Source organism: Octodon degus, unplaced genomic scaffold, assembly GCF_000260255.1.
Source record: "Octodon degus isolate 3935 unplaced genomic scaffold, OctDeg1.0 scaffold00250, whole genome shotgun sequence".
Lineage (NCBI taxonomy): Eukaryota > Metazoa > Chordata > Mammalia > Rodentia > Octodontidae > Octodon > Octodon degus.
The window spans coordinates 2,165,174-2,186,099 of NW_004524826.1; the positions used below are offsets into that span (position 1 = coordinate 2,165,174).

At 41.5% G+C, this 20,926-nt stretch overlaps 1 long non-coding RNA gene across 2 annotated transcripts; it reads left to right on the forward strand.

Annotated features, from left to right (window-relative positions):
• The first annotated feature begins 2,350 nt into the window (after positions 1–2,350).
• On the forward strand, positions 2,351–13,812 carry LOC111813978. Of its 2 annotated transcripts, none has more exons than XR_002819083.1 (4): positions 2,351–2,621; positions 4,764–5,329; positions 12,063–12,181; positions 13,668–13,812. It is a non-coding gene; the product is annotated as an uncharacterized LOC111813978 (long non-coding RNA). The 2 variants fall into 2 exon arrangements; XR_002819082.1 differs by having other exon boundaries at positions 5,144–5,329.
• The last annotated feature ends 7,114 nt before the right edge of the window (positions 13,813–20,926 follow it).

The window sequence follows — 20,926 nt, forward strand, 5'->3', positions numbered from 1 at the left end:
TCAGATGTGTGCGCGTCAGTGTTTCTGGCAGCATGACGCACAGTAGCCGGGAAGTGGAAACAATTCAAGTAAGCAGCAGCAGGTGAACGATGCGCTGCGGTCCACGAAGCCAAGTGTAGCAAGCCACACGCACTCGGGTGAGCACTGTCCTGGTTCATTTACATGGAACGTCTTAAATAAGCAAATTCACAGAAACAGAAAATAGATTAGAAGTTACTTGGGACTGAGGAAAGGGGAATTGGAGAGCTGATAGTTAATAGGCACAGTTGCTATTTGGGGTAATGAAAAAGCTATCCTGGTGATGGTTACATAATATTTTCAAGTCAGTTAATGCCATTGAATTCTAAATATAAAGCGGTTATAGTTATACATTTGCTGTCTATATTTTATCACAATAAAATAATGTACTTTGTTTTCTCACATTTGAATGGATCTACATTTTAGTGTGTAGTAGGGAATGGCAAAACAGCTCTGTTGATCCTCACAGCTCCATGAAATGGGCAGAATACCGACTATTCCTTGTATCCACCCTGCCCACGCTTGCCCCACTCTACTTCATGGATGTTAAATCTGGGCTTTGAGGATGAACAGCTGCGAAGACAGCATTTGCACCCAATCGCTTACACGCCTTGCTGAAGGTTTGAACACTGTTTTGAGAATTCAAGCTCTGGAAGTTCTTCCAGGGTCAAGTGATCTACAGATGCCCTGAGTTGTTCCCATAGCCTTTAGTTCCTGGTTATGACAGGCTTCCACCCCACCTCTCCTCAGAGCATCTGAACATCTGGCTGCAGTATAATTAAGGGTATGTGAATTTAGTCCAAACAGGCCCAGGAAGAGATTCAAAGGTAAGAAGTTCTACTCAAGAAGATAAAAGATATCCAAATAGAACCTAAAAAAGTCAAATGTTTCTATAGAATGGATCTGATGACTCCCAAAGCTGGGGGGGGGGAAGTGAATTCGACAGGGAAACAAGGACACGAGACACTGTAGGGCTTGCTGATCAGGGGCCGTGTCATTAAGAGTCACTGGGAACTAACTGTACCTCATTTAATCCTCTCAACAGCAGGTAGGGAACTGTTTGCACTTTACAGATGAGAGAAGGTTGAGCGCTTGACCATCACCATACAGTGAGAGGGATGAACGTGAAAAGAGAACTAGGTGTCTGACTTCTAAACTAGTGCTGTTTCCATTATGTTGCAGCTGACTGCATCCAAGAGAAAGTGTCCACTGTCCTGTAAATGCCACATCAACTATGGCTGTTACTATTCTAGGTTCCAGGTGGCGGCTGAGGGCTGTGTAAGGCAGTGTGGGGATGCCACCCTGGATATGAAGTTCCTTTTTATGGCTTATGCCATTCAAACTGGCATAAATAAGACATAGCTGAAGATTAAATGTCCTGAACATGATTAGCCCATTACATTTTTGACACCTACTGCCAGAATTTTGTCCTGTGTACATTTCCCCATCAAGTTCTCTTAATCAAGTTTCTAAAACATTCAGGGAAGGTTGTCTTCTTTCTGACTACTTCTCTGGGAGGAAATACTTGTATATCTTGGGGAAGAAAACCAATTTTCAATCTAGAGTTCAAGTCATCAAGAAAATGTGGCTTCACCATCCCTACCCCTGCCTTGGGTGACCAACTAGTCCCGCTCTGCCCAGAACATTCCAAGTGGAAAGTCCCTGTCTATGTCCTCCCTTCAACCCAGAGCTCCCTTCCACCCAAGGCAGTTGCTGATTTGTTGTGACCCTAATGTCCTTCCTCAGTTTTCCTCTCTGAATCTGCACTCCTTCCATCTCTAAATGCACATTTTGCAGATTTGATCCTACTGGAGTGGGAGACTTGATAATAGCAAATAGCCCCAGGCTGAGGGAGGTGGCCCTTTGGGGCCCTCCCAGAGTTGTGTCCTTGGGAAAGTTTTCTTTTTTCCTGCCTCAGAGCTGTGAATCACACTCCACAAAGACTTTTAGAGGATTTAACTACATCTGGCAAAGGATGTGTAGATGGACCACATTTGCTCATAAAAGTGGATGGCAGGTTTGGGGGGTGGGGTGGGGCTTGAGAGCTTCCTAACAGTGGAAGAATGGCTGCGCCAGTCAGGTGATCAGAGGTGAGAGGAGATTTTGGAGCCTCTCATTCTCACCAGCAGGAAGTTGAGACTAGCTCATTGCTCCAGGGAAAATTCTTAATGTTTTCAGAGTGGAAAGTTCTAGCAAAGCCAGAGGGGAGCAATTACAGACAAGGTCAGTCCGTCTGTGAAGCTGACTGAAGGTAATGGACCGGATTCAACACAAACCAGGTTGTCTTTCAGTCCCTTGGCACAGTGGGTTCCATCAGTTTGGCTGGCGGTGACCCTGCTCACCTCAGCGGGATGGGCGAGGCGCCTTATCAGCCCAAAGAGCGTCCCTGTGTCCTTAGGAAGAGGAGTTCGCTGTCCATGGTTAGGTCCTTTCTGTCACGTCACAGGTCATTTCTGGCTCGCGCTTTGCTGTTCCAGGGCGTGGCTATCTGATCGCTTAGGAGGGTGGGCAGGTTGGCGGCAGTTCAGCCTTCCCTCTGGCGGAGAGTCTCAGGATGGAGAAGACGAATTAGCCGCGTGCGTGCATGCCTGCGTCGGGCTTACGTAAGTCGCAAACGCAGAGCGGGGAGGACGCTGCGCTGCAGTCTGGTGGAGAGCCGCAGTGCCGGCAGCTGCAATGCAGAGGCCTAATGCTAGTGGGGCCACGCACGTGGGTGGGAACCGGGTGGGTAGGGGAAGCTTGTGAGAGCGGGTGGCGTGCCAAGTGCGGGAGGTTTCATAGGAGACCGAGGAGGAGGAGGGAGGAAGAGGGTGAGGCCCGGGAGGGGGGAGGGATTAAAGCAGCAGCCTCAGCGGCTGACTAGCTCCACCTTCTCTCCATGGCTTTCTTTCCCTTTGCTCAAGCTGCACTGTCCTATCCTCCAGTATCTCGCCTGGCTCCTCGCCAAGGCTGGGTTCAAAGCTGCCTTCCCCGGCGCTTGGCAAATAGTAGCTCCGTAATGGATGGCTTTTGCTGGAGCCCCGGTGATTGGGGATCCCAGGATCTAAGCTGGACTGGGGACCTCTGTGCTGCACCCGGTCTGCCCACCTAGGAGAAATTCCACAGTGGTTCTTGAGCCTCATCTGGAAGGAGAGCTGGGCTAGGTCCTTTAGGGCACGCTGCTGTCCTCTGGGGCTTTGAAGATAACGGCAAGAAAGAGGACAAAACTGAGAAAATTACAGCATTCGGTGGGTCGTGGTACCTAATACCTTGAGGGAGACGGAAAGCGCTCTGTTGGGTTGTTCATTGTTTTTGTATAGGTTTAAGGACAGTACCTAAGACATCTTTTCTGTTAGCTGGTTTTCTGTTCTGAAAGAACAAGATGGAAATTATTTTATCTGATCTCTACAGACCCAATGCAGTTTTCAGTAAGACAGAAGCTATGGGTACCAACCTTTTAGCCTACGTCCTTGTAGTTACCCTAAATGCCTTCCAGAGCAGACAGATGTGGCTAGAGATATTGCCTCTATCACTTTCATGCCGTATGATACTGAGCAAAGAGCCTTCATTCACCCTCCGTTTTAGCTGTGAAGTGCATTTTTCCTCATTTGCTACTTTTAAGAAAACTAAATTTGATATAGTGAATGATTATTAATATGACATAATAGGAGTCAATATTAAGTCAAAAATGTATGCCAAAATACCATTTTCAACAAGGTATAATCATGACACACATGCAAATGTAACATGAATAAATGTCAAAAATTTTACTTAACCCATTAATTAACTAGAAAATGAGTAAAAGGTTGAAATGAGTTCAAAGGAGAGTTCTGAAGAACAAACACACACATACACACACACACTCTATAGTGTAATGAAGTATAATATTTAGAGTAATTTATTTTACAGTATGGAAATTAATAAAATCACCACATGAAAATTAATTTTCATTTTGATAGACAAGAATTACTTGCTCTAGTATCAATTTGCTGAAACGTCTATTCCTTTAGAATTGTAAAATGAATCTGTGAATTGGTAACAGCTAAAGGTATATTGCCTGTGTGTGGAATCATATAATATCAGAACTTCTTCAAGCTCATGTCTACTCCATCATGGAAAGGGGTCCCAGGAAATTCTCTCATAATTAAAAATAAATCAGAAGACCAGATATCCATGAAGCTGGAGATAGGAGTTTACAAAACTCAGTTGATTGTAAATACTGAGGCACATCTGCATTTGTGATGTTGCCTTATCAAACACCTTAAATTTCTAGCATTCAGGTTATGACAGGAGGCATCTGTAGAGGTTATTGAAGGGATCTCTGGTACATCTGTGGCCAGGAGAGAGAAATCCTGCCTTTGGTTTCCAGGGCTGAGGTAACAAACCGGAGACAAAAAAGGAGCTTTAGACCCCAAAGAGGTTGATCAATGTCATGGGGTGACAGCTCCAAGACAGGATAGCTCTCTCCTCTGCCTTCTGTCTGCTCCAGGACAGCCTCTCAGGAGCCACGAGTCGTGTGGGCATTAACACATTCAGTCCCCATCATGGAAGAGCAGACACTGATTTGCAAATAATCACAGCCAGTAGAAATGCTGAGAATGAGCATGATTAGGACTCTGGAAAATTTTTACCAGGAACTTAATTCTCAGAGTATGCCTAGGAGTCGCTATATCACAAACACTTTGGGTATCATTCCAATTTGATGAGTGTAGTGACATTTAAACAACCAACAAACCAAAACTCCTCCTTTTGTTTCTCTTTTGGAGATATGAGCAGCCAGTGTCTCAAAGACACCCAGGAAGAAAGGAAGGTGAAGGAGGACCAGGCAGAAGAATAAAGGGACCATCGTATTCCTCTTAACTCCTCTGAGTTTGAGGGAACCCTGGAGAAGTGAGAAAAAACACAATGGAATAAATCCAGCCTGATTTATTCATGGACAGGAAAGGATCTCCTTTCCTTGCTGGTTTGCATAATTAGAGCTAATTAATGTAAAGCAATTGGAGATGGAGATCAGAGGCCATTTTCAGTTGTTATTTTCTAAAGACAGCAATCAAAATGCAGATGAGCTCAGCCCTGAAGAGGATTAGGCTTGCTATCAAAGGAGAAAATGGCAAATGTATGACTATTGTGGCTTCTCTGTCCATAGTGGCTGTCTAGGCTGGTAGCGTGGATGTGATGTGGCTGGCTGGCTGACACACTCCTCTTCCTTCATTGACTGCCTTCTACCAAGAAAGGCTCAGTGCTGCTCTAGTGCTGCCTCTCTGGCCGCTGAAGGGAGGCAGGGGGCCAAGGAGTCTGCTTTCTTCCTACCTTCACCCCATCCTGGAACAAGGTGAGCGGCTAAGTGTCTTTCCCCCAAGTAGGCCAGTCCCTGGGGGTTTGAGACTGGCAAGGCACTGCAGGGCATCATAGCTGGGCAACATAAGCAATGGATGCTCATTCTGACCTGCAGTCTGAATCGCTGGAGCCTTCTCATCAAGTTGAGGGGCAGGGTGGGACGGAATTAGAAACAGCCCACCAAGACATGTGAAAGACAGGGCTGGACGCCACCCCAGTGGAGAACGCTGATCTGACTGAGGCAGACAGATGCCTCCTCAGCCTCCATTTTTGTTTTTTTCATAGACAGAAAAAAGAGTGACTGCTAACAAACCCATGGAACAAACAAACCAAACTCGGATGAAATTGCTCACCCCTTCCCTAACAGCAATAGTCAATGGACACTGGGCTACAGCAGCTGCCTGTGTGTCTCTCAGGCTATTTGCTGCTGTCCCCAGGGAGCCCCACAGTCCCTCCCTCTCCTCTGTGCCAATGTTGCTTAATTTAGCTCTTGCAGCATGTGCCCAGTCTATATTTAGTGCCTAAAAGTCAGAGTTGAGCATACATTTCACCAGGCCATCAGTCATTGCTACATCAGGGTGACACATATAGAAAAAGCCTTCTAAGAGAATCACCTGGTTGTTCTCCACCAGGGGAGGAAGCTGTGGTCAGAGAAAGGAATTCCTGGGGCCAGTGGTGTTCCCCTCTCCTGGGTGTGCTAGACCAGCCTGAAGAGCACCAGGCCTTGAGCCAGAAGCCAGGGGTGGCATGGCTCCAGAGGACACAGGGAGACAAGAGGGAGGCAGGACTCCGAAAGTAGACAGCAGGCCCTGAAACAGAGTCAGTCCCTGTTGAAATCACAGGCAGCTGACTATGGCTCCTCAGGTCCTTACTTAAGTGTCAGTTTTGGATGGGAGCCTGCCTTAAGCTCCCTCAGATGAATCAGGAGTCTCCAAGACACCAACGTTTCCTCTACTTCTCTGCAGCAGACCCTCTTGAAACCTTCATGGGCAGACAAATGACGTGGGCTATATTAAAGAGCAGGTGACCCTTTGATGCTTCTGGGTAGGCCTCAGTCTTGCATTGCTAGCATGTTCCCAGGAGAGTCTGAGCTCCAGGCAGAAGTTTAAGATTGTATGGCAGTGACTGTACTGGTGAATGGTCATGAGCTGTCTTCTGTCATAGCCTGTGAGGACACCAAACACATTGGTGCCATGTGCCAGTCAACACAACACTCAACAAAAGATTTTAATATATGAATAAAGGGATTTGATCCTGAAGAAAGGCTTCTAGACACATCTATTTTTGTTGTTGTTGCTGAAACAGGGTCTTGCTACTCAATACGAACTCGTAGTGATTCTCTTGGTTTAGCCACCCCAGCGCTGGGATTACAGGCCTGTAGCACTGAGCCCAGTTCTGGGGCTGGCTTGGCATGTGATACTGGGATCAAACTCAGGATCTTGCATTTTCCAGGCAGGTGCTTATGCCACCAAGCTATCTCCCAGCCGCTAGACTCATCTATTTTTGTTCATGTCAACAGCAAGAATTAAAATATGTAGAACTTTATCATTCATAAAGCACTGGAAAACTGTTCAATCCTGATAACCACCTCATGAAATATTTGTTATTATTATTTTAAGTAGTTTTTAGTAGGAATAAAAGATCCTGAAAGGACTTTTGTGATTTTCTAAGTATCATGTACTCTTCCAAAGAAGACAGTCAAGACTCAGTTAGGTCTTCTGACTCACAAGCCCAGACAGGAGCTGGACAGTGCTGCCAACAGGCTTTTGGCTAGGAGTGGGAGGATGTGATCCTTCCAGGGAATGGGCTGGGGAATGTAGCTACCCTATGTCTTCTTGGGGCCCTCCATAGAGGCTGAAAAGAGCACTGGTCTAGAGCAGTGTCCACGGGGAATGACTGAAGGATGGTTGTTGACCTCAAGCAGATCAAGGCTGTGATAGAATAGGACAGCAAGAGGGCTGATTGGGGCAGGAGGAGAGAGAGATACAGAGATAGAGATAGACATAGAGATGGAGAGGGAGAGGGAGAGACACAGAGAGAGGAGAGAGAGAGATAGAGACAGAGACAGAGACAGAGACAGAGACAGAGACAGAGAGAGACAGAGACAGAGAGAGACAGAGACAGAGGCACAGAGGCAGAGAGACACACAGAGACAGAGAGACTGGGAGAAAGGAAGTGGCCAGCCTGTGGGAGTCCCCTCCACTACTGCCACCACAATGGCAGGCCAAGGATGTCCTGTGATGAGGGACCCTTCCTAGCCCAGGGCCAAGAAGTCTTGCATTCATGGATTTCATATCAGATCCTGAGCTGCTCACTCTCTCCCACTGAGACACCCTCTTTCATCAGAATAAACAATGTGCAGAGCTATTCCACTTGGGGGGTGATGCCTGGGTTTTCCTTCTCCTGAACAGCAGCTCAAGAGAGAGACAGTTAACTGAGTCATCCAGGACGCTACATAAGAGAGGAGCACAATGACTCTATTTAGAACACAGGTCCAATGACAACTAAGAGTGGGCAAGGACAAAATGTATCATATGATTCAAGAGAGAGTTACTGCAGTAGGGAGAATGTTCATTAGTGAGTAATGTCCCAAAGAAAAGAAACTTGGAGTTTCATAAAGGTAGATAAATAAGAGTCAAAGGATCTGATCTTGGAATATTGAGAAATTTGGAAAGCAACAGGGTTTGAAGATTTCTAAGAATAACAGGATAGTAAAATTTCTTAGTCTTGGTATTTTCTTGGAGCACACAGCTGAGAAAAGTTTCAGCACTGTCAGAACACACAGTGGTGATAGTTAAATGGGCAGTGGAGATAGCTTTAGGACAGTGCATGCCATAAGTGTGTCAGGACCTTAAATAACATACGGACCTTTGTGTCACCTGGCATGAGGTAACGAGTGGCACTGGCTTGAACCTGTTCTTAAGAGCTAGTTGTTAAATATATGTGACAAAGATTCTTTTCATGGTCAGGCACTTTTGTTCTTTTTTTCAAGGATTATTTTGGAAGTGGACACTAGTAGGGACTGAATATAAGATCTTTGCCCTGAGCCATATATCAGAACTTATTATTTTTTTAAATTTTGATACAGGATCTAGCTAAATTGAAACCTTGGCCAGACTTGGCTTGAACTTGCTATCCGCCAGCCTCAGCCTCCCAGGATGCTGGGATTTCAAGTCTGGTCAGATTTCATTTCTTTAGTCAGACTTCTGAAACTTCCCTTAGGCCCACCTAATGGTGTCTTTTTAAAATCTAGTTTTAAAAAAGATCCTGCTGAGTTAGTTTAGCTTAATATCAGATTTTCTTCAATATTCTATGAGATTCCTCTTCTGTACCCCTTGGCTGATGTCTGGTCACCTGGTCTGTCTTTAGCTATAATCTTGTTAGATTAATTTAGCCAGAATACCAACCCCCCATTTCCTGATCTTTCTACTTCATAATTTTCCACCTGCTGACCCCACCCTGATTCATGGCTCTGATGCCCACTTGCCCCTGCATTATTCTAGTTAAGGGCCATTTCTGTCTCCCACTGCGAGATGGTAATGCAGTAGTCCCTGTATTTATGATGGTCTTACATAAAGTCTGCCTTGCCATTGTTTTAGAGAGTATCACCAAGTAATTTTTTCTGATTGACAAACAATTGGTGGTTTGAAATAAGATGATGGCAGTATTTATTTATACCATGAAAATTGGTAAACATGATAAAGCAGGGTTTCTCCCCTATTTATATCTCCAGATATAACACACTTCTCAGCATAATGATGCCCAGAAAAATCCCATGGAATAAGAAAAGTGAAATGGACCTTGAAAACTAGGAAAAGAAGCATGTTGAGTTTCTGTACCTGAGATCAATAGAAAAAAAGTGAATTTTGAAGTCCTTTAATTACAAAACTAAGCACTCCAAGTTAAATAAAAATAAAAAAAAAGATTTCTATAAGTAAGATCTTGTGGTCTGAACAAAAATTGTATTATTATTTCCAAATAGAACAAAAGAATTGTCCCAGAAAATTTATAACAATTTTTGAGTTTCTATAGCCTGGTTAATTATGAGATTTCTAGTGCCTTCTGAAATGCCAGAGTGAGATTACTTTCTGATTCCTATTCTTTGACTTTATGTATTGTATTGTATTGTATTATGATTCTTTTTCAAGTGTATATAATTATATCTTTCTCCTTTTTTAAGATGAAATTTTGATGACCTTATATGCTACATTATTCAAACACAGGAAATAACATAACTAGGATAGGTGTTGATAAAATTCCAGGTCGTGTTGTATACAGCTGGGATCTCCAATGCTACCAATGCATTTTTCTTTTGAAGTTCAAGGTGTGATTGAGCCTGTAACCTTATCATTCTTTATCCCCAAACAAGTCTTTGGATCATACTACTTTCTTCTAAGGAACAATTTTAAAATTATACGTTATCAAGTGAAGGGTGATTAGAGCAATATTATATCAAGTCAAACTATTTCTGCAACTGACATAAAAACAAATCTTTTTGAAGTACATAGAATATTCAGAACTCTGCCCTTGAAGAATAATCAGGAGTTAGAAAAGGGAGGAAGAGAGAATTCCTGTAAAGGAGACAGTGTTTGGTGATGTCATTGTACAATGAAACACTCATTGTTGTGTTAACTGTAGTACAGATAATTTTGAGATACGATCTAGTTGGCTTAAAATAAGAGGGGATAAGATTAGAGTCAGATAGTAGTCACATCATTCAAAGTCTCCATGGGAGCCTAGCCTTACCAGGAGAGCGCTCGGTGACTTTGCAAAGGATTCAGCAAGAGCAGTAAAAACAGTGAGGGTACAGAAGGGAAGAGGATGACACAGGAAGCTGCATTGAGAGGGCAAAGGAAGTGATCCCTGATTGCAGGGGTTCTGCACTGTTGTCAAAGGACCTAGGACTCTGTTGAAGAGATACAAAGGCAGAAGAGTTTTGGGGTCTTAGTGACTGATAAGAAGGTTGAGACAGTAAAAATGAATGACACAAGTCAAAGGTTTTAATGTTCAATGACTGAACAGAAAGTACTATTTGCCAAGATAGTAAGTACAAGAGATTTTGATCAGATGTAATCAACATGCTGGGGCCAACTTGCAAACTGCTTAGGATTCCTTAAGCTCTTTGTTAACTTGGATATTTCAGTAGGAACATAACTCGAGCTGCCTGCCTTCATGATGGTCAGCTGTGGGTATATACTACTACTTCCAGCTATAATACAAACAACATATGCCTGAGGATAATTAATATAGATCTGCGTAGTCATAAAGAGTTACACAGGGGCCGGGGAGATGGCTCAGTGGAATAAGCGCTTCCCTGGCAAGAACAAGGACCTGAGTTCAATCCCTGGTTCCACAAAAAAAAAAAAAAAAAAAAAAAAAAAAAGAGTTACACAGTAGCTAGTTGTGCCTGGCTGATGCAGACCTGAACTGAACTTTATGTTGTCTCTTTTCATACCACTAAGGTATTCTTAAGCTTTTGTTTCACAATAAATGTTGATTAATTATATTATTGATTAATTTTTCAAGATAGCAATGCAAACAAATGGCATGACTGTTTCTAACAAGATGAACCCAGTATAACTCATTTTTAAGCCTTTGAGGTTTTGCAGAATGCCATTTTGGGAACACTGTTGTTCTTCCTTGTAGTAGAAACCCCATACCAAATTAGAATATATGCTCAATAGTCATAACGTAAATATTTTTTAAAAAGAATATCCATACAGAATGGATATAATATCTATTTTAATGCAATAATATTTATTTGCAAAAAATTGATACTGATTTTAAAATTATTGCTTTACTCAGTAAGTATGGTCAATATTAGTGAAACTTTCAAATTACCTAGATCTCATTATCTTCTGTGGCTTTATCCTGCTGTCTCCTATCTACAAGCTTATCATCACTTACACCAATTCTTTCTCCCTTAAGCCTTATTAGAATACATGTCTGGCCTTCTGTCTGAAGCAGTCATTTTCAACTGAATTTCCAAATTGTCATCCTATTCTGTTTCTCTAGGATCATGCAATAGCCTTATCTACTTTTATCGCCAATCTCTTCCTTTTTAGTAACTATCCTTAATGTCTGCCCCACTTAAGCAAAAAACCCATCAGACTCAAGCCAACTTCATGTATAATCTTGATTTTTCCTTCTTTTCAGAGGAATATTACTTGAACTAGTAGTCTGCACTCATTGTTAGCATTTTATTCCATCTAATTAATTTTCAAACCTTAAGATTTCTGTTCCTAACATTTCCCTGAAGATATTTTTATATGGTTATCTTCTTATCATCAAATTCAGAAGTGACTTAATCTGAAGCAAAAGAAAGCTGGTGTTTTAAATGGGAAACCATTGTAGGGTTATGAACAGAAGAGTGGTGTGATGTGACTTCTGATTTATCAAGTTTACTCTGGAAGGTGGGAGTAGGCAGTCACAAAGACCACTAGGATGTTACTAGTCATATTTGTAAGATACAGTGTGGCTCTGACTGACATGGCAGCAGTATGGATGGTGAGGAGTGGTGAGATTTCGGGGCTTTTGAAAGTAGAGTTGACAGGACTTGCAAGTGGAGCAGAAATTGAGTATGAAAGAAAAGGAGACAAGGGTGATTTTAAGATTTTGATATGAACAGATATAGGAGAAAACTGGTTGATAATCTTCCATCTTAGGTAATCATGAAACAACAAGATTGCTAAGCCTCTCTTACTGCTCCTGGTCCTGTGTTCTTTTAGATGGCACTATTTTAAGGAGAAGCCGAAAAGAAGACTGGAAAGGAGCAACCAGTGAAGGAGAAAAACCAGGAAAAACTAATGATCCATAAAAAGTACTTCAAGAATGAAACCATGATCAAGTAAGATAAAATATAAGAACTGATTCCTAAATTTGTGCCAGGAGTGTGGGAGGAAGAGAAGGAGGAGTACAGAGTAATAAGACACTGAAGATCTTGAGGAGAGTATTTTAAATGCAGTGAGTTCAGGATTGAATGGAAGAGTAGATGTAGTACAGATAGCTTGGACTGGATTTGCTGTCAAGGGAGTAGAGAGAAAAAGGAAGAGGTAGAAGTAGTAGTGAGGTTGAAAGGTGGGTTTTGAATGTAATAAACTACATGTCTGTGTGCTCATAGAAAAATTCATTGTGTAGGAAGGATATGGTAGAATAGATGGAACAACATTCTTAAGAAATTATAAAGGGATAAAACCTACAGCACAAATGCAAGTGGACTAGGGGAATGAGGAGTCCATACATTATAGCAAGCGAGAAGGCAGCTCATATAGGTAGAGCTGTGGGCAGATCAGTAAACAGGAACTCATGGCAATTTCTTTATTGCTGTTTCCAGTTTCTATGAGAAATTAAAAGCATGGTCATGAGCTGCATATGCGACAGAGAATTGTAGGAGGTTTGAGGAGGGAGGAGATGTGAAAATCTTGTCTAGGGGAGAGAAAGGTTTAATAGACAGGGGATGTGTAATAAGATGAGAAGACTGCACAAGGTGACTCAGGTGGGCTGGTAGAATGCTGTGAGAGTGACTGCCTTTGGTCTGGTTATGTGCTTTCCCCAGTAGGGCTGGAGGCACAGAAAGGAGAGGATGCTTTAGCCACGCTCTCCCTTTTCTTATTTCTTATAGTGAATAGAGCGATTGAAGCTCTTGGCTGTTTGCTTTGGGAGAGGCCCTGGAGGAGAGCTAGGGTTGCACACAGGCAGTACATTCTGTGGAATGTCTACTCTTCCTACAAGTCAGCCTCATCAGGCTGGCTGGCCTTTGAGTGCACTGGTATTTTAAGCATCTAAATGTGTCCTGTGCTAGCCTGGCAACCATTGCATGCAAGCCAACTGTCATTGCCCTTTGTGCTGACTTGGAGACCCTTAGAATCCTCAGTCAGCAAAGCCTGATCTGAACTGGATTGACAACTGTTTGCCCAGGGACTTACATACACAGTATGGTAAAGGAGATAGATTTGGAGTCTCCATTAAAAAAAAGAGGAGTGTCAGGAAAGGACGTACCTGGGGAAATAAATGAGTTTGAATGTGATAAATAAAACAGGCTTAAGATAAAATGTTCTCTCCTACTTCTAAAAAAATTCATAAAGTATGTAAGGTAGGATTTTAGTGTATAATGTGTAACTTCAGTATCTATTGATGTCCTCAGCCCTATAAGCTAGCATTAAACATAGTAATTAGATTATGGAGTGGTTTTGCATTAAAATCTGGAACACATTTGGAACAGCATGTGACAAATGATAAAGCTCAATACATATTAGAAAACTGTATCAGTTAGGGCTCACTAGAGGAACAAAATTAATATTTAACATATATTTGATGATATCACCTGCCTGCAGAGTCAGGTTTGAGGAAATTAAAAGGACCATATTCTACTTACTGAAGAGCTGGAGGATTTAGTCAAAAGCTTGGAGGCCAGTTTCAAGTCCTGTATGAGTTGTGGGAAGCTAAAGGGTCAGCACTGGAAGGCTGAAAAGTCAGTGCTAGAAGCCTGGAGATGGATGTCCACAGGCAATGGTGAAGACTGGAGCTCCTGTAAAGAAATAGAAACCAGACTTCCTTCTTCCTTCCCTTTTTACTCCATTCATGTTGCAAGCCTACTGACTGATGTCACCCATGGCCAGAGTGGGCCTTCCCTCCACTGTAAGTCAATCATCAGACACACTCAGAATTGTGCTAAACTAGTTTGCTCAGCAGTTCTTATTCAAGTTGACACCACAGCTATCACAAAAATATGCTAACACTGATCAGCTGTTATTATTGTATCACTGTGCCTTGACTAGGGCTGAGCTATTTCTTCTTTCTATTCCTTTTTCTTAGACTAGAAGAGTTTCTTTTAAATCAAGGACAGAAATTAATAAATTGATAAATATAGTTCTTGTAGGAGGCTAGTGCCTGTCCCCATGTTATGGTGGGCAGTGGGAAGACAAGTGATTTAAAGAAGCCAGAGACCCCTCAGCCAGCCCAGGCACCTGGCCAACCTCCAACTTCATAAGCTTTACTTTTGGTGTGTAAAGTAGAGAAAACCCTTGAAATTATTATCAGGGTTAAAAAAATCAATGTATATACTGCGCCTTGAATAGTGTTGGGCATATAGGTTGCATGTGATGATGGTGATTGAGATCATCAATAATTGTGAGTCCTCCATGTGGGGAAACCCTTCCCACTCTGCCCCATGTACAGAGACCCTCTGCACATTTTCAGCATCAGCTGGACACCAGCCTCTGCAAGAATACAGATTCCCTTGGTTTCTTCCTCTGAGCTCATTTACTCTATATGTGCTTCTGTGGAATCATTTCTACCTCAATTAATTTTGGATTATTTTTTCCTTGTATGTCTGTTTCTTTAATAAGACAGATTTAGGGATTCTTAAGTACATCTATGAATCACCTCACAACTTAGTAGAAAGGATAGGATGCAATGGGCATCCAAAACTGTAGAATGAATTGAGAACTTAGTCTTCAAAGTAGAGAATTGACATGCAGTTAGAAAGCATCCATTTCTCTTTGTTTTCCTCAGATTTTGCCAATTAGAATCCTAGGAACAACTCTCTTGAGCTGGCAGACACCTCTTCTGGAATCCCACCCACTTTAGCACTTGGTATTGCATAGTTTCTGGTATATCAGGAGCAGAACACTTACGTTATCCATTGTCATTATGATTGTGGGCATCACCATCATTATTGCTAGCACAGAGACAGCACCGCACCTGCTTATGACCAAGGGAAAGAAGGACAACGTAAGCCAAATGTCATCAGGACACATTGTAAGATGCAAATTCACCAGCCTGCTCTTGATCTTGGAGCACAGTGTTGACGCACACTGAGTCAAGATGACATCACGGACAAGGCACAGCTGAAGAAAGCAAGCTGCACCTGGGTAGGTTCAGCTACTTCCAGCACCAGCTGGGCAGAGTAATCAGAGAGGGTAAATACTCAGTAAAGGCAATCCAAAAATGAAGCTTACTTCCTTGCCAGAGATAAGGTAACATGTTATAAAAATGTACTCTTAAAACTCTGAGGACAGGTGCTAGACACTGGATCTCCAGCTGCTGAAAGCATCTCAGATGTGCTTTAGGAAAATGACTGTGAAGATGAAGGTCAGCCAGAGGAGGACCTTTCCATCACCTAAGCTGCTGCTGGCCCTTCTCTGTAACCAGCTGACAGTCATTTTATCAGCAGCCAAGAAGATAGAAACTCTAACTGAAACACATGGCATTGCATTATAATAGAAAGATAAGTAGGTCCCAGTCCTGGTTTTAGCATTCACTAGCTCTGTTTTTTTTTTTTTTTTTTTTTTTTTAAAGTTACTTATCCTTGCATATGAATTTCCTAAGCGTGGCTGAAACGATTAGAGATGATGTAACATACTCCACTATATGTTCAGTAACTGGAATCTTCATCATCAGAGACCATATACCTTACATGTCATTCTTTTGAAGCACAATTAAATCCTACTAATCATAAATAAAAACATTTCAGGTAGCACGGTTTGGACATGCGCCTACTGAGAATCTTTTGCCCAGTCTTTTGAGATTGACATCTCAGGAGATAGTACAGTTGGTTTCTTTCTATTCTGTACCCTGTATCTCAGTTTAGAGAGTTCTTGTTAGGGGTAGGGAGCTAGAAAATAAAATAACTACAAAGTCCAGTTTCTACTGCAGAGATAATTGTTGGAGAGCACAGATTCCATTACTAGAAGGTGAGTGATTCCATTTTCCTACAGCAAGAACTAGTTAATAATACACAGCAATTCACACAGTGTGACTCCCCAGGCACTCACTGGAGGATAAGGACAGGGATGGACATAGAAGAATGCAGAAGGACTGAGATTCAAGTAAAATACTTTGGATGGGGCAACTGCACCTTATGTAGGATGAGCAGCATGGAGGTCACTGTTGCACTCAACTAAAGCTAGGAAAGAAGATGAAGAGGGAGTCAGCAAAGGAACAAGGAAAAAGAGAAGGGAAGAGGTCAGTACAGGAGAGAAGCATTAACGAGAAATCGAAGTGTTCTGAGGGAAGGCAGGAAAAGATTGTTAACAGAATGGCCAATAAAAAGATAAAATTTGTCCAAAATGAAAGGGATCTGAGAGAAAACTTTTTTAGGAATATCTAATTTAGTGGTGAGACTTTTTTTTTAATGCATTTGATAAACCCGTGGTTGAACCTGCACACGAAAGAGCATGTAGCTGTTCTACACAAATTCATGGAGCTGATGGAGTTCATCGACCATTAAGCTGGTCTGTGGTTTCCTTCTAATGACATCCTGCCTCATATATTCATACAGTTTATTTTGAGACACTGATCATATGCTACTTCATACAGATTATTTTGAGACAGGTCTAATGCTTCCTCAGAGAGCTCGGGAGCTCTATAAGTCAGACATTATTATTATTATTATTATTATTATTATTGTCTTCTCAGTTTCATGAATATCACTTCAGAATATAGCTGTGATTATATTTACTCATATGGTCAGTATATTTATTTCTGTTTTAGAAAGGAAAGTGTTACTGGAGATATATATTTTTTTGAGATCTCTCTTTATATATAATTATTTCTCTGTCTCTGTCTCTGTCTCTGTCTTTGTTTCTCTGTCTGTCTGTCTGTCTCTCTCTCTCTCTCTCTCTCTCTCTATATATATATATATATATATATATGAATTCTACATGGCCCAGGAGTTCTGATCCAAACGAAAGAAGATTGTGACTTCAAATAACAAAACGTACCGTGTGAGAGCTAAGGGATAAGGCTGGATGGCAGAGGTCTATGGGGGCCTCCTTAGTAGACAGTTGTTTTTAACTATCTACCAGAGAGTAAGGAAAATAGGAGTGTGGAAGACAGGAGGTAGCAGGAAGGCAGAGCCCAGGGGTACTGTTGGTTAGGATGCAGATCATGCAGGGCTAGGCAAAGCTCCATCAATCAAAGCTCCATCAATCTGTCCTTCTTGTCTCCCATGCAGCAGGCATCTGCTGATTTTACTCTTTCAGGGGGTGACCCTCTTCCTGCCTGTCATCCCCTGTGGCCTCATCCTTTCTCTTGAACAGACTCTGTCTGCTCAGACTTTTTTATTTCTGTTTTTCTTTCTCCACGCTTTTGTCTTTTTCCAATTTTTAATAGCTGATCCCTTTGAATGTCCCCCAAACTGCACTGGCAGATCTGAATTCCCATCATTTTGATGGTGACTTTCGTGGTGATTTTGCAGTAGCTGACCCTGAGATCTGTGTTCACCCTGGTTCATTCTGTGAGTAGATGCATTTGACGTCTGTGGGAGCATAATTTTTTTCTTTAGTGCGGTACAGGTTGGACCTTATAGTTGGAGGGTGACTTTCACATAAGTAATGTCTTCTGACTTTCATAGCGATCTTGCCCATTTTAAACACAGGATAAAGGACACCCAAGGTCATGTAAATGTTGGAATGCCTTAAATCCAGAATGTTTGATTCTATCGAGTTTTTGGGAAACCATCCTAGAAAAGGAGTTGAGAGTAAGGCCAGAGGAATATGGGAACTAGTATTAAGTGAAATGGTTACTTTAGAGGAGTAGAATATGTGTGTGTGTGTGTGTGTGTGTGTGTGTGTGTGATCATTTTGATTGTATCAGCCCTAAGTGGTGCCACAGAAGAAAAAGGAGGACAGAGACAGAGGGACAAAAAGTTCTCCAAGTATAGGACACAGGTGCCAGTTCATTCACCCATGCATGCTTGATCCCAGAAATCTCTGCCACCAGATGAAAAAGGAAATGGTCTCAGCAGTGTGTTGGGAAGACCCAGAGAGGTCCTCTGGCTGCCACTTTCCCTCCTCCCGGGCTTTCAGGACTAAGCTGTGTGTGCTGAGCATCACTCATGACCTTGGCCTGCTGCTGAAAGGTGACTCCAGGCTGTTGGAAGGGCGTGGATGCTGAATGTGCCTTTGCTTGATTCCTCTTTCTTTCTTTCTTTCTTTCTTTCTTTCTTTCTTTCTTTCTTTCTTTCTGTAAATTAATTGTTCTGTAAGTTCAACTTTTTTTTTCTGTTTACTTTCATCATCATAGTACATCTATCTTCCCCAGGCACTGATGGTGGGTGATTCTGTGCTGACTTCCTTTCTGATCATCAGAAAGGGCACTGTAGGATTTTGGATAGTACTTACTCTAGCAAACAGATGGATTAGTGGTTCTGTCACTCAGAAAGTTTGTTGAATTAAGGATTCCCAGATCTCATGCATCAGATTTTCTGAATAAGAATTTTGAGATGGAACTCAAAAAGATAAGTACTTTAATCAAACATCTCAGGATACATAAATGCAAATGATCTGCAGGTTGTGCGCAAGAAAAGCTACCACTCAGCTGAGGCTTGGTTTATTTTCACAAAGTAGAAGAGTGGGTTTTACTTCATCAGGTTGTAAGCTCTTTGTGTGCACAGACCATGTGTCTATATTGTGCTGCATTTGTCGGTAGCATCTGATCCAGAGTAGGTTAAGTTCTGCTATCCACAGTTCTCAGTACCTCCTTGTTCTTGGCTGGGGCATCAATGAACAAAACCTGGTTCTCACTCTCTGGAGATGAAGAAGAGATGGGTATAGGACATGGAGAGCCTTTGCCGTTCTGGCCCTGGCTAGAAGTAGGAAGGAAATTAGTTTTCAAAATATTGAATTTTGCCTGTGTTGCTATATTTTTACATGAGCCCTTAATGTCTTTTCAGGAGAAACACAACAGTTCTAATTTTTCAGTGTTTCCTACAATGCTTAACTCTAAAATAATCAACCACCCTCATCCCCGACCTAATTTCACTTCGTGATGTATTTTACTCAACTCTAGCAAGCCTCCTCACTGCTGAATTCTCCTTCTTTATGACATTATACCAGCCTTCAGCATCAGATGTTCCAGATGCAAGTGAAAGATGTTACCTGGTCACATTTGGGAAAAGTACTAGTACTAGGTAAAGTCTTTTTTTAAAAAAACTATACAGAATATGAAGGTTTATTTCAAAAAGGATTTATGTTTTTCACCAGATTCGTAGGCTCTGTGAGTGGTGTAAGTGGTGCCGCTGACCCTTAAGGAGAAATGGTGGCAGGAAGGGTGTCTGACCTTTGGTAAGAGTGTCAATCTACTATTACATCATTTTCCAAGCCCTGTCTAAATGTCTTGGAGAATTCAGCTCTACATACAAATCAGCAAATATTCACAGTCTCCTGAACTACCTAGGAAAGAGAGATTGAAAATTCCACGTAATATCCTAGCTGACGTTCCAGAAGAAATCAGGCAATTTTAAAAATATATTATTACTTTTATTTTATTATTTTTTTATTTTAAAGAGAAAAACATCCAAAATAACAATGACAAAGACAAGAACAAACAACTCATGAACAATAAAAGCGATGCAGAATTTCATGATGCGATAAAAGCATCAGGCAATTTTTGTTAGGTTTCTAAGGCAACAATGGAGATTAATTTCACAGAATCTGGAGAGATCAGATGGGCAGGTGGCGTAGACCTTTTCTTTCAGAAAAAAAAAATTGCACGAGGCAGTCACTGGTCCAAAATAAAATTTTATTTAAGACCATGTTCCATCATTTGGCATTGTATAAAATATTGCTGATATGAATCACCAAGAAGCAAGTTTTTGATCAAAGCAAATAAAAATTAACATTGGAGTCCCTCATATTGGAAAAAGATTTGATAAACATCTGCTAAGGTCATTGTGCTGAAATTTCATTTCCTTTTTTTAAAAGAGAATTAAAAATAGTAAAAACAATTAGAAAAGATACAGAATTTCACTAAACTAAATAATAGGAATTCAACAATGGTTGTTATATTTCATATTATTGTCTTCAAATTAGTTGTTCAGATTATCAGGTATAAGCATGCAAAGTTGGTTAAAAAAAGTTATGAGAGATCAAAAAGGAGAGGGGAAAAAAAAATTAACTGCTTCTTTTGATAGACCAGCAGAAACCAGCCATATAATTATCCAAGCTATCCTGTATGCATACATAAATTTATCTTTTTCCCTTTCTTCTTTCTTTCTGTCTCTGCAAAGAAGTAGGATGATTCCTGCTTGAAATGTCAGCAGCACCAGCTACACCTTACTTTTCTCTATTAAAAAATTCAGACTCTGACCCACTCTAGAGGGAACCACCCGGTCTGCTGATGGTTTTTGGGTGCTCACATGAAACAGCACATAGGAGGCGGGGGTTCTTATGACAATTTTAGATTTATATCCTCATAAGTAAAGATGAATGGTTTGTGAAGGAATCACAAGGTTTCCATTGATAGTAGCTTCCTTATTTGTGCCTGATGAGTATCATTCTATATAATTTAAGGGAAGATTCTTTTTTGATGATGATGAATGTTCAAATGTTTTCTCACATAACTTCTTAATCTAAATAACATATGCATCATCTGATTGGTCGAGACTGGATTAAGGGACAGACATATTCTATCACTCTTCTATCCAAAGTCCTGTCCTTTTCTGTCCTTTTATTTAAAAATATTCTCTAAGGTACATCATGTAGTTCATCTCCATCAAGAAGCCCTCTGACATCCTTTGTGACTCAGGATTTTGCTGTAGCTCTTAGGAATAAGGTTTTAAAAAATGACTCCTTTCGCTTTCTCACATGTT